The following is a 15,059-nucleotide window of genomic DNA, read 5'->3' as shown; positions in this document are numbered from 1 at the left end:
GGCAGCCCTTTCATCTCAGAAATCAACCTGGTGAACCTTCGCTGAACACCCTCCAATGCAAGTTTATCCCTCCTTAAATAAGGTGACCAAAACTGTATGCAGTACTCCAGGTGTGGTCTCACCAACACCCTGTACAGTTGTAGCAAGACTTCCCTACTTTTATACTCCATCCCCCTAGCAATAAAGGCCAACATTCCATTGGCCTTTCTAATTATTTGCTGTACCTGCATGCTAACCTTTTGTGTTTCATGTACGAGCACTCCCAGATCCTTCTGTGCCGCAGCATTCTGTAGTCTCTCTCCATTTAAATAATATTTTGCTTTGCTATTCTTCCTACCAAAGTGGATAACCTCACATTTTCCCACATTATACTCCATCTGCCAAATTTTTGCAGGGGGATACTTAAAAAAGAAATTAGGAGATCAAGGAGGGGCCATGAAATAACACTGGCGAGCAAAATAAAGGAAAATCCTAAGATGTTTTATAAGTATATTAAGGGTAAGAGGATAACTAGGGAAAAAATAGGGCCCATTAGGGACAAAAGTGGCAATCTGTGTGTGGAGCCGGAAGATGTAGGAGGGGTTCTAAATGAATTTTTTGCATCTGTTTTCACTATGGAGAAGGACGATGTAGACATAGAAATAGGGCGGGGGGACTGTGATATGCTCAAACATATTAACATTGAGAGGGAGGAGGTATTGGCGGTTTTAGCTGGCCTAAAAATGGATAAATCCCCAGGCCCGGATGAAATGTATCCCAGGCTGCTGTGTGAGGCAAAGGAAGAGATTGCGGGGGCTCAAACACATATATTCAGGACCTCTCTGGCCACAGGGGATGAGCCAGAGGACTGGAGAACCGCTAATGTAGTACCATTATTCAAGAAGGGAAGTAGGGAAAAACCGGGGAACTACAGGCCAGTGAGCCTAACATCAGTGGTAGGAAAATTATTGGAAAAAATTCTGAGGGACAAAATTTGTCTCCACTTGGAGAGGCAAGGATTAATCAGGGATAGTCAACATGGCTTTGTCAAGGGAAGATCATGTCTGACTAATTTGATTGAATTTTTTGAGGGGGTGACTAGGTGTGTGGATGAGGGTAACGCAGTGGATGTGGTATACATGGATTTCAGTAAGGCCTTCGATAAAGTCCCGCACAGGAGACTGGTCAAGAAGGTAAGAGCCCATGGAATCCAGGGTGCCTTGGCACATTGGATACAAAACTGGCTTAGTGGCAGAAGGCAGAGGGTGATGGTCGAAGGTTGTTTTTGTGACTGGAAGCCTGTGGCCAGTGGGGTACCACAGGGATCGGTGCTGGGTCCCTTTCTGTTTGTGGTCTACATTAATGACTTGGATATGAATGTAAAAGGTATGATCAGTAAGTTCGCGGATGATACAAAAATTGGTAGGGTGGTAAACAGCGAGGAGGGTAGCCTCAGTCTGCAGGACGATATAGATGGGTTGGTCAGATGGGCGGAACAGTGGCAAATGGAATTTAACCCGGAAAAGTGCGAGGTGATGCACTTTGGGGGGACTAACGAGGCAAGGGAATACACAATGAATGGTAAGACCCTAGGCAAGACGGAGGGTCAGAGGGATCTGGGTGTGCAAGTACACAGATCCCTGAAGGCGGTGGAACAGGTGGATAAGGTGGTAAAAAAAGGCATATGGGATACTTGCCTTCATTAGCCGAGGCATTGAATATAAGAGCAAGGAGGTTATGATGGAGCTGTATAAAACACTGGTTAGGCCACAGCTGGAATACTGTGTGCAGTTCTGGTCACCACACTACAGGAAGGATGTGATCGCGTTGGAGAGGGTGCAGAGAAGGTTCACCAGGATGTTACCAGGGCTGGAGCGCTTCAGCTATGAAGAGAGGCTGGGCAGATTGGGTTTGTTTTCCTTGGAGCAGAGGAGGCTGAGGGGGGACATGATTGAGGTGTACAAAATTATGAGGGGCATAGATAGGATGGATGCTGAGGAGCTTTTTCCCTTAGTAGAGGGGTCAATAACTAGGGGGCATAGATTCAAGGTAAAGGGCGGGAGGTTTAGAGGGGATTTGAGAAAGAACTTTTTCACCCAGAGGGTGGTTGGAGTCTGGAACTCACTGCCTGAAAGGATTGTGGAGGCAGGAACCCTCACAACATTTAAGAAGCATTTGGATGAGCACTTGAAATGCCACAGCATACAAGGCTACGGACCAAATGCTGGAATATGGGATTAGATTAGACAGGGCTTGATGGCCGGCGCGGACACGATGGGCCGAAGGGCCTCTATCCGTGCTGTATAACTCTATGACTCTATGACTCTATGACTCATTCACCTAACCTATCTACATCCCTTGTGACTCTTTATATCCTCCTAACAACTTGCTTTCCCACCTATCTTTGTATCGTCAGCAAATTTGGCTACAGTATACTCGGTCGCTTCATCCAAATCATTAATATAGATTGTAAATAGTTGCGGCCCCAGCACTGATTCCTGTAACACCCCGCTAGTTATAGTTTGCCAACCTGAAAATGACCCATTTATCCCAACTCTCTGTTTTCTGTTAGTTAGCCAATTCTCTATCCATGCTAGTATATTACCCCCAACAGCAACAGCTCTTACCTTGTGCAGTAATCTTTTATATGACACATTATCGAATGCCTTTTGGAAATCCAAATACACTACATCTACTGGTTCCGCTTGATCCACCCTGCTCGTTACATCCTCAAAGGACTCAAATAAGTTTGTGAAACACGATTTCCCTTTCATAAAGCATGTTGATTCTGCTTGATTGTATTATGATTTTCTAAATGTCCTGCTACTACTCCCTTAATAATGGATTCCAGCATTTTCCCAATGACAGATGTTAGGCTAACCGGCCTAAAGTTTCCTGCTTTCTGTCTCCCTCCTTTCTTGAATAGGGGCGTTACATTTGCGGTTTTCCAATCCGCTGGGACCTTTCCAGAATCTCGGGAATTTTGGAAGATCACAACCAATGCATCCACTGTCTCTGCAGTCACCTCTTTTAGGACCCTAGGATACAGGCCATCAGGTCCAGGGGACTTGTCAGCCTTTAGTCCCATTAGTTTGCCTAGTATATTTTCTCTAGTGATAGTGATTGTTTTAAGTTCCTCCCTCCTTTTTGCCCCTTGATTATCTACTATTATTGGGACGCTTTTAGTGTCTTCTACCGTGAAGACAGATACAAAATATTTGTTCAAAGTCTCTGTCATTTCCTTGTTTCCCATTATTAATTCCCCAGTCTCATCCTCTAAGAGATCAATGTTTACTTTAGCTACTCTCTTCCTTTTTATATACTTGTAGAAGCTCTTACTGTCTGTTTTTACATTTCTTGCTAGTTTACTCTCATAAGCTATTTATTCCCTCTTTATAAGTTTTTTAGTCATCCTTTACTGATTTATAAAAAATTCCCAATCTCTGGCCGACAACTAATCTTCACAACATTGTGTTCCTTTTCTTTCAATTTGATACCATCCTTAACTTCTTTAGTTAGCCACGGATGGCTCATCCTTCTCATAGAGTCTTTCTTTCTTACTGGAATATATCTTTGTTGAAAATTATGAAATATCTCCTTAAATGTCTGCCACTGCTTATCTACCGTCTTATCATGTAATCTATTTTCCCAGTCCACTTTAGTCAACTCTGTCTTCATACCTTTTTAATTGACTTTATTTAAGTTTAAGACTAGTTTCAGATCCAAGTTTCTCACCCTCAAACTGAATGTGAAATTCTATCATATTATGATCACTCTTCCCTAGAGTAACTGGTAAAATAGATAAGGGAGAACCAGTGGGTGTGGTGTATTTGGACTTTCAGAAGGCTTTTGATAAGGTCCCACATAAGAGATTAGCGTGCAAAATTAAGGCACATGGGATTGGGGGCAAGGTATTGACTTGGATAGAGAACTGGTTGGCGGACAGAAAGCAAAGAGTTGGAATAAACGGGTCATTTTCTGAGTGGCAGGCAGTGACTAGTGGGGTACCGCAAGGATCGGTCCTAGGACCCCAGCTGTTCACAATATATATTAATGATCTGGACGAGGGAATTGGATGTAATATCTCCAAATTTGCAGACGACACAAAGCTGGGTGGGAGGGTAAGCTGTGAGGAGGATGTCGTGAAACTCCAGTATGAGTTGGACAGGTTGGGTGATTGGGCAGAAACATGGCAAATGCACTATAATGTGGATAAATGTGAGGTTGGCGGATAGAAAGCAAAGAGTTGGAATAAACGGGTAGTTTTCCGAGTGGCAGGCAGTGACTAGCGTGGTACCGCAAGGATCAGTCCTAGGACCCCAGCTGTTCACAATATATATTAATGATCTGGACGAGGGAATTGGATGTAATATCTCCAAATTTGCAGACGACACAAAGCTGGGTGGGAGGGTAAGCTGTGAGGAGGATGTCGTGAAACTCCAGTACGATTTGGACAGGTTGGGTGATTGGGTAGAAACATGGCAAATGCACTATAATGTGGATAAATGTGAGGTTATCCACTTTGGTGGCAAAAACAGGAAGGCAGATTATTATTTGAATGGCAATAGATTGGGAGAAGGGGAAGTGCAAAGAGACCTGGGTGTTCTTGTGCACCAGTCGCTGAAGGTAAGCATGCAGGTGCAGCAGGCGGTTAAGAAGGCAAATGGTATGTTGGCCTTCGTAGCAAGAGGGTTCGAGTACAAGAACAAGGATGTCTTGCTGCAGTTGTATAGGGCCTTGGTGAGACCACACCTTGAGTATTGTGTGCAGTTTTGGTCACCTTACCTGAGGAAGGACGTTCTTGCCATGGAGGGAGTGCAGCGAAGATTCACCAGGCCGATACCTGGGATGGCAGGAATGACATACGAGGAGAGATTGTGTCAATTGGGCTTATACTCACTGGAGTTTAGAAGATTGAGAGGGGATCTCATCGAAACCTATAAAATTCTGTCAGGTCTGGACAGACTAGATGCAGAAAGGATGTTTCTGATGGCTGGGGAGTCCAGAACCAGGGGTCATAGTCAAAGGATAAGGGGTAAGCCATTTAGGACAGAAATGAGAAGGAATTTCTTCACCCAGAGAGTGGTGAACCTGTGGAATTCTCTGCCACAGAGGGCGGTAGAGGCCAGTTCATTAAATATATTCAAGAAAGAGTTGGATATGTTTCTTGAGGCTAAAGGGATCAAGGGATATGGGGAGAAGGCAGGGACAGGGTACTGAATTTGGATGATCAGCCATGATCTCATTGAATGGCGGAGCAGGCTCGAAGGGCCGAATGGCCTACTCCTGCTCCTATCTTCTATGTTTCTATGTTTCTATGTAACCCTTTACTATGAGATCATTAATTAACCCTGTCTCATTACACATTACCAGATCTAAAATAGCCTGTTCCCTGGTTGGTTCCACAATGTATTGTTCTAAGAAACCATCCTGAATATACTCTATGAACTCGTTCTCAAGGCTACCATTGCAAATTTGATTTGTCGAATCGATATGAAGCTTAAAATCGCCCATGATTATAAGCCCCCATTATTTCTTGATTTATACTTTGTCCTACTGTGTAGCTACTGTTAAGGAGCCTGTAGACTATTCCCACCAGTGACTTCTTTCCCTTTGTATTTCTTACCTCCGTTGTCTCTGAGGCTCAGTCGTTGAGTATATCCAAGACAGAGATCAATAGATTTTTGGATATTAAGGGAATCAAGTGATATGGGTATAGTGCAGCAAAGTGGACTTGAGGTAGAAGATCAGCCATGATCTTATTGAATGGCGGAGCAGGCTCGAGGGGCCGAATGGCCTACTCCTGCTACTATTTCTTATGTTCTTATTAAAAAACAGGACCTCAAAGGTAGTAATCTCAGGATTACTCCCAGTACCACATGCTGTTGAGTATAGAAACAGGAAGATAGTGCAGGTAAATGCATGGCTGGAGAAGTGGTGCAGGAGGGGAGTTTTCAGATACTTGGGGCATTGGGGCCAGTTCTGGGGGAAGAGGCACCTGTAGAAGATAGATGGATTGCACCTGACAGAGCCAGGACCAATGTTCTCACAGAAAGGTTAACTAGTACAGTTGGGGAGGGTTTAAACTAATTTGACAGGGGGAGGGGAACCAGAAAATAGCAGAAAGGAGCAGCAATGAGATCAGAGGACAGAAAGATATAAACAGCAGTAAAATTAGAAATATCCCAGAAACTGCAGGGACCAGATTGAGGAAAAAAGGAAAAGTGACAAAGGAGTTATTAAACTGTATATACGTCAATGTCCGCAGTGTAACTAATAAGGTTGGTGAGCTGCAGGCAAAAGTTGCCACATGGGATTATGACGTGGTTACATTAACAGAGCCATGGCTCAAACATTGGCTTGAGTTAATGAACAGAGCTGTTACATTGCTGGGAGTTTTTTTATAGAGCTCCAAGATGTGAAAAAGAGATTGATGAGCAAATTTGTTGGCAAATTTCAAAGGTGTGTAACAAAAATAGACTAGTAACACTGGAGACTTTCATTACCTTAATATAGACTGGGAAAAACATATTGCTAAGGGTAGGAAAGAAGAGGAATTTCTGAAATATAAACCAAAAATGCTGGTAATACTCAACAGGTCAGGCAGCATCTGTGGAGAGAGAAACAGAGTTAATGTTTCAGGTCAATGACCTTTCATCAGAACTGAAAAAAGTTAAAGATATAACAGATTTTAAGCAAGTACAGAGGAGGGGAGAGGGGAGGAAAGGTCAAAGGTCTGTGAGAGGGTGGAAGACAGGAGAGATTAAAAGACAAAAGGGATTATGGTGCAAAACTAATTGTAATGGGACAAGTAAAGGAACAAAAGATGGGTCTAGAAGAGGTGTAAATGGCAATAGCAAAATCATTGCCAACAGCTGCTGTCCAAAAAATTAGGAGCAGTGTTTATGATCTGCAATTGTTGAATTCAGTGTTGAGTCTAGAAGTCTGTAAAGTGCCTAATCGAAAGATGAGGTGCTGTTCATCGAGCTTACGTTGAGTTTCATTAGAACAGTGTAGGAGGCCAAGGACAGAGTGGTCGGAGTAGAAGTGGAGTGGAGAATTAAAATGACAAGCGACCGGAAGCTTAGGGTCACGCTTGCGAACTGAACGGAGGTGTTCCGCAAAGTGATCACCCAATCTGTGTTTGGTCTCCCCAATGTAAAGGAGACCGTCTCAGGAGCAGTGAATACAGTATACTAAATTGCAAGAAGTACAAGTATATTGTTGTTTCACTTGGAAAGAGTGTTTGCGGCCCTGGACAGTGGGAAGGGAGGAGGTGAAAGGGCAGGTGTTGCATCTCCTGCACTTGCATGAGAAGGTGCAATGGGAAGGGAAAGGGGGTGTTGAGGTGATTGAAGAGTGGACCAGAGTGTCATGGAAGGAACAGTCCCTCGGAATGCTGAAAAGGGAGGGGAGGGGGAAGGTATTTTTGGTGGTGGCATCAATCTGGAGGTGACAGAAATGGCGGTGGATGATCGGTTGAATATGGCTGGTGGGATAGATGGTGAGAACAAGGGAAACCCTATTATAGTTTTGGGAGGGAGGAGAAGAGGTGAGAGCAGAAGTGCGCGAAATGGGACAGACATGGTTGAGGGCCCTGTCAACCACGGTAGAGGGGAACCTCGCTTGAGGAAAAAGGAAAACATATCAGAAGCACTGGTATGGAAGTTGGCATCATCAGAACAGATGCAGCGGAGATGGAGAAACTGGGAGAATGGAATAGAGTTCTTACAGGAAGGTTGCTCTGGGAGTCAGTGGGCTTATGGGCTATTGGTCTGCAGCCTATCCCAAGATATGGAGATAGAGAAGTCGTGGAAGGGAAGGGAAGGTTTTTTTTTAAATTTGTTCCTGAGATGTGGGTGTCGTTGGCAAGGCCAGCATTTATTGCCCATCCCTAATTGCCCTTGAGAAGGTGGTGGTGAGCCACCTTCTTGAACCTCTGCAGTCCACGTGGTGAAGGTACTTCCATTGTGCTGTTAGGCAGGGAGTTCCTCGATTTTGACCCAGCGACGATAAAGGAACGGCGATAGATTTCCAAGTCAGGATGGTATGTGGCTTGGAGGGGAACTTGGAGGTGATGGTGTTCCCATGCACCTGCTATCCTTGACCTTCTAGGTGGTAGAGGTCGTGGGTTTGGGAGGTGCTGTCGAAGAAGCTTTGGCGAGTTGCTGCAGTGCATCTTGTAGATGATATACACTGCAGACATGGTATGCCGGTGGTGGAGGGAATGAATGTTTAAGGTGGTGGATGGGGTGCCAATCAAGTGGGCTGCTTTGTCCTGGATGGTGTTGAACTTTTGAGTGCTGTTGGAGCTGCACTCATCCAGGCAATTCATTCCATCACACTCCTGACTTGTATCTTGTAGATGGTGGGACAGTCGCTGCAGAATACCCAACCTCTGACTTGCTCTTGTAGCCACAGTATTTATGTGGCTGGTCCAGTTAAGTTTCTGGTTAATGGTGACCCCCCAGGATGTTGATGGTGGGGGATTCGGTGATGGTAATGCCATTGAATGTCAAGCGGCGGTGGTTAGACGCTCTCTTGTTGGAGATAGTCATTGCCTGGCACTTGTGTGGCACGAATGTTACTTGCCACTTATCAGCCCAAGCCTGAATGATGCCCAGGGCTTGCTGCACACGGGCATGGATTGCTTCATTATCTGAGGAGTTGCAAGTGGTACTGAACACTGCAATGATCAGCGAACATCCCCAGTTCTTACCTTATGATGGAGGGAAGGTCATTGATGAAGCAGCTGAAGATGGTTGGGCCCAGGACACTGCCCTGAGGAACACCTGCAGCGACGTCCTGTGGGTTGAGATGATTGACCTCCAACAACCACAACCATCTTCCTTTGTGCTAGGTATGACTCCAGCCAATGGAGAGTCTTTCCTCTGATTCCCATTGACTTCAGTTTTATTAGGGCTCCTTGATGCCACATTTGGTCAAATGCTGCCTTGATGTCAGGGGCAGTCACTCTCGCCTCACCTCTGGAATTCACTCTTTTGTCCATGTTTGGACCAAGGCTGTAATGAGGTCTGGACCCGAGTGGTCCTGCCAGATCCCAAACTGAGCATTGGTGAGTAGGTTATTGGTGAGTAAGTGCTGCTTGATAGCACTGTTGACAACACCTTCCATCACTTTGCTGATGATTGAGAGTAGACTGATGGGGTGGTAATTGGCCAGATTAGATTTGTCCTGTTTTTTGTGGACAGTACATACCTGGGCAGTTTTCCACATTGTCGGATAGATGCCAGTGTTGTAGCTGTAATGGAACAGCTTGGCTAGAGGCGTGGCTAGTTCTGGTGCACAAGTCATCAGCATGATAGCCGGGATGTTCTCGGGGCCCATAGCCTTTGCTTTATCTAGTGCGCTTAGACGTTTCTTGATATCACATGGAGTGAATCAAATTGGCACCTCATTTTTAGGTACGCCTGGTGCTGCTCCTGGCATGTTCTTCTACACTCCTCATTTAACCAGGGTTGGTCTCCTGGCTTGATGTTAATAGTAAAGAGTCAGAGGTGGACTACGTGAAGATGAGAGAAGGATGAAAATTGGAAGCAAAGTTGATTAAAAAAATTCAAGCTGGGGCGAGAGCAGGAAGCAGCACCAATACAGTCATCAATGTACCGGAAGAAGAGATGAGGGACGGGACCTGAGTAGGACTGGACTGGAACAACGTATGTTCCACATATCACACAAAGGCAAGCACAATAAGATCCATATGGGTTCCCATAGCAGCACCTTTTATTTGTAGGAATTGAGTGGAGTCAAAGGAGAAGTTGTTCAATTCTAATATGTGTACAGTAGAACTTTCTCGATCAATATGTCTCCAGTCCAACAAGGAAGGAAATGTAAACACAAAAAATGTTGGAAATACTCAGCAGGTCAGGCAGCATCCGTGGAGTGAGAAACAGAGTTAACGTTTCAGGTCGATGGCCCTTCTGACGAAAGGTCAGAAGGGTCATCGACCTGAAACATTAACTCTGTTTCTCTCTCCACAGATGCTGCCTGACCTGCTGAGTATTTCTAGCATTTTCTGTTTCTATTTCAGATTTCCAGCATCTGCAATATTTTGCCTTTGTAAGGAAGGAAGCAGTATTGGATCTGGTTCTGAGAAATGAAGTATGGCAAGTGGTGTGCATTACAGTAGGCGATCATCTAGCTAACAGCGACCACAGCATTATTTGGTTTAGAGTAATTATGGAGAGACCAGAAAATATTGGAAGGTACAAATTAAGGGGAAAGTGACAGTATAGATACGGAATTGGCTCAGTGACAGGAAGCAGAGGGTGGTTTGGATGGATGTTTTTCAGACTGGGAGATGGTTTACAGTGGTGTTCCCCAAGGGTCGGTTTTGGGTCCAGTACTCTTTTCAATTTTACAAACGACCAAGACTCGGGTGTAGGGAGCAGCATTATAAAGTTGAAGATGATACAAAACTTGGCAATGTAGTTGATAGTGAGGAGAATAGTTGTAGACTTCAGGATGACTTAGACAGGATATTGAAATGGGCAAAAGCATGGCAGATGGACCTTGGTGTCCATATACACCAATCCTCAAATGTGGTAGGGCAAGTTGATAAGGTGGTTAAAAAAGCATATGGGTTTATAAATAGAGGAATAGAATATAAAAGCAGAGATCATGCTAGAACTTTATAAATCACTGGTTAGGTCTCAGCTGGAATATTGTGGACAATTCTGGGCACCACACTTCAGGAAAGATGTAAAAGCTTTGGAAAGCATACAGAGGAGGTTTACCAGGATGTTATCAGGGATGAGGGGCTTCAGTTATGAGGAGAGGTTGAAAAAGTTAGGACTGTTCTCCTTGGAACAGAAAGGTTAAGAGGTGGCCTAATAGAGATTTTCAAGATGATGAGAGATTTTGACAAGAGTAGATGGAGAAAAGCTATTCCCTTGGGCGAGTGGGTCAATAACCAGAACTCAGATATAAAATTATTGGCAAAAGATCTAGAGGGAGATGAGGAGAAACGTTTTCACTCGGAGAGTTGTCAGGATCTGGAACGCTCTACATGAAAAGCTGGTGGAAGCTGATTCCATAAATCATTTTAAAAGGGAGTTAGACAGATACTTAAGGATGAAGAGCTTACAGGGTTACGGAGAAAAGGTAGGGGTGTGGGACTAAGCACGGCTGCTCTTACAAAGAGCCAGCACAGGCACGATGAGCTGAATGGCCTCCTTCTGTGCTGTAAGTTTCTATGATTCTGTGATTCTAAGCTGCTTGCATTTGAATTGAATGGCTTCCCCTTCCCTCAGAAACCTGGCCAGAAAAATGTCTATATTTTATTACAAGGAAAGCTTGGCCCACGGTGCAGGCTGCCATGCGGCACCGTTCGGTGCTGTGCATGCGCGGCTCCGGTATAACGCGCGCATGCGCAGAAGGCCGCAGGGTGTTCGTGCAAATAATCACAGCATTTATTATATCATAACATTGTAGGCCATTTTCTGCAAATCAAACCTTGTTTTAATCCCATCTACACTTTGAAAGAAAGAATGCAGCCAATATTATTGCAGCTTATAGACAAAAATGATTCAACGGACCTGAACATTGTAGATCACAGAATCAGACAACACAGAAGGAGGCCATTCGGCCCATCATGCCTGTGTCGGCTCTTTAAAAGAGCTACCAAATTAGACCCACTCCCCCGCTCTTTCCCCATAGCCCTGCAAATTTATCCTTTACAGGTATGTATCCAATTGCCTTTTGAAAGTGACTGTTTACTCTGCTTCCACCATTCTTTCAGGCAGTGCATTCCGGATCATAACAACTTGTAAGTACAATCTGAAATAAAGAAATACTCCATTGAATATGATGATTTCTGTCAGAATGGGATACAGCCAACTAAAATTGAATAACGGAGATTAGGATAGATTAGGTTGAAATATAGATAGGAGTATATATGTATATATACAGTCCCTACAGTTAATAGCGGGTGCACTGGTGTCAACACAATATGCCCAACTATACTTGTTGGCCAGTGTAACCAAAAAATGTGAAAAGTGTTTTTTTTACTGACGGGAGTGCTCAACAAGTCAGCAGGAAGAGCTCGCAGTAGTAGGAGGAAATCTAAAGGCCACGTGGCGGGGGTGGGGGGGTGACTGGAGGCAACGGGACTGTACTTTCTGACTGCCTCCCGTAATTGCCAACAGTGTGTACAGCTGATTTAAGCTGCCTAAAGTCTCCATCAGACTGTTAACAACTACGGGAGGCAGTAGGGACTTTGGGCAGCTGAAATCAGCTGATACATTTAACATGACATCAGGTCAACATCTGCTATAATGCCTTGTTTCTATTTATATCTTTGTGGTTCTAACATCTACCTTTTTATGTTGCAAGGTGAGATGTGATTGGATGCAGCCATAAAAAAATCAGCTTTTAAAAAGCCCATAAGTCCTGAACTACACAAGTATTTGGCTCGCTTGATATGGTGTAAGCGGTGCTTTTGTAATTGACGCCTTTGGTGATGACAAATTGTTAGCGCCATTTGCCCGGTATAAGTGGCTGTCCAGGATAAGCGAGGACTGTGTAAGTGGGTAGGGACTGTAAGATAAATAGATAGATAATGAAATAGCTGTTGGTCATGCTACTTGTTATGGTTCCAGACCTTTGAGAACCATCTTCTCTCTGGTCCAATTCTTGTTCCTATAAGTCTATCTTTGGCTCCTAAGGTCTGGAAGCTGCATTTTTTTCCTGTGCTATGCCCTCATAAAATTGAGAACCTGAGGGACTACACGTGGCTCCACTTGCAATAATCTGCTCATTGGTCTTAATATAGTTTCACACCATGCTACTATATTCCCTTTCAAATGTACACATCACTGCACAGACCAGAGCTTTACAGAGTAAATTAAGTGGTAATCACCAATCATTGTCAAATACTATGAAAGTAATAATCTGACTTTGTGATCCCAGACCAGGTGCCTAGTCCATCAGGAGTGCAAATTAAAAATTCAGATATATGAGTTGAACGATCTTATGACCACTAATTTAAATAGTCAGAAAATCATATGTATTTGTGCCTGAATTTCTGAAGCTTCTGCACTGCAAATTCCACATCCTTTCTGCAACCAGATTGGGTACGGTAGCATAGTGGTTATGTTACTAGACTAGTAATCCAGAGGCCTGGACTACTAATCCGGAGACATGTGGCCAGATTTTACCAGCCCTGAGGAGGCGGGTTTGGAGGCGGGACTGCTGGGAAAATGGGAAAAATTGGGGTCGGGTCCCAACCCACCTTCAAACCATTTTCCTGGGAGGTGAGTCCCCGACTCGCGCAGGGACCCGTCTCCTACTGGCAGGGAGGGAATTAGAGCCAATTAACTGCCTGTTAACACGTAGATTACAGGCAGTTAAGAGGCTTTTCCCCATTTTCAACCTGCTGATGCGGCCTTCCCAACGGCGTGAAACTCTGCCAGGGTCAGCGAGGCGTGCTGTGGGTCTGCTGCAGTGTAAGTGTGCAAATGGTAGCTGCAGAGGTAGTGTCATGGGTGCAATGGTGCACAGGTAATTATGACCGGTGAGAAAATGTAATGAGAAATATTTTTATTCTGTTTATATGTATCTGCAGCTGACAAGATTTGATGTTTCTGTGAAGCCTCATCTGATGGCTTCTGCAATCTCACATGCAGTTGCCATCTGTTTTCACCTAAGGAGAGAGTCATTGGTCAACCTGGGTGCAAGGGCTCACCTTTGGACAGTGATTGTCAGTGTTTGACAGCACCTCAATGCTGTCAAACACTGACAATTCATCTGTCAAAAAAATATGGTGCCTGTCACTTTATCCATATTAAATTGCATCTGAACACTCTGTTAACCTGTCTATATTTTCTTGAATATATTATAAAAAAATAAGGACTGCGGTTTCTAACAAAATAAACGTGCATCATTTTTTCCAGGTGCTCTCAAAACATTCTGACAATTAATTACATTTTAAACTGTGCATCTATTAATACATTGCAACTAAACAGGTTATACTCTGCAGGCATTAAGAAGGCGTTTGTGTTTAACAATTTTATCCAGGAGAAGCCACAAGCTTAAGTCATTTTCTTTTAGATAATTAGGAATTGACATTTTTTATTTCCATTACAAACAGTTGTAAAAATAACTGTCGTGCCATTAAAATTAAATATTCATAAAGAGTAGTTTGGAAATTATTTTTAGTGTTAATGATCTATAAATTGCAAATTAATTTCCATTACGGTTAATTTTCATGGCAGTCTGTAATTTATAACCATATAGCATTCTGGTTCCTGATATTAATAGCACCTCAATGATATTCACATTCACTTTGCTTTGCATTAATTGTTTAACAATTTCCAATGACTTTAAACTAAGCTTGATGCCGAAATAAATACATGACTCTGATTAAAATGAGCACTAAATTTAGGCCTTGTCAGCCCAGTCCCAGCAGACTTGTGTCCACAGCACAAATCTGTCCTTCAATTTTGTACTAATTGCTGCTACCTACATTTTTCAGTCTTATCTTGAGATTTAAGAGTGTGAGTGTTGTCCGAGGTCAACATGAGCTGTCTTTTAACTATTTAGCCATTCTTTAGGACTTTTTTCTGCTCATCAAGATAAGGCAGTGGTTTTCAATTTTTTCAGTGTAGCATGATCCTTTGTAATAATTTAATCACTTCCAAGGACTACCTGTCCCAATTTCTGAATGGCCATAAGGAAAATCTTCTACTGTTTCACAGTGACATTGGCAGCATAAAGTCAGGGTTACGGGCCGTAAGCCTGATCAGCTCCACACACCCATTCCCTGCCCATTGTTGTACTGCTTAACCACTTTCGATCAGGCATGAATTCAGCACGCAACAATGCTGATTTAAATATTATAATGAACTTCTGAGGGCAGCATGTGTACTTGTGTGTTTTGCGTCAGAAGTACATTTAGTGCAAGTGATGCCTGTTTACAATGGGCGTCCAACATTTTGAATAGTATAAAGGGAGTGCAGACTTCCCTTAAAGCTTCCAGTGTGACAGGACTGAATAGCATAATCTTGAAAGGGTGTAATGAAAAGTTCAGTTTTCATCTGTTTGTCCTCTAGAAGCTTTGC

The sequence above is a fragment of the Somniosus microcephalus genome, chromosome 2 (assembly GCF_052327205.1).
Source record: "Somniosus microcephalus isolate GS21.2 chromosome 2, FLI_Smic_1.0, whole genome shotgun sequence".
Classification (NCBI taxonomy): Eukaryota; Metazoa; Chordata; class Chondrichthyes; order Squaliformes; family Somniosidae; genus Somniosus; species Somniosus microcephalus.
This window is presented reverse-complemented; position numbering follows the sequence as displayed.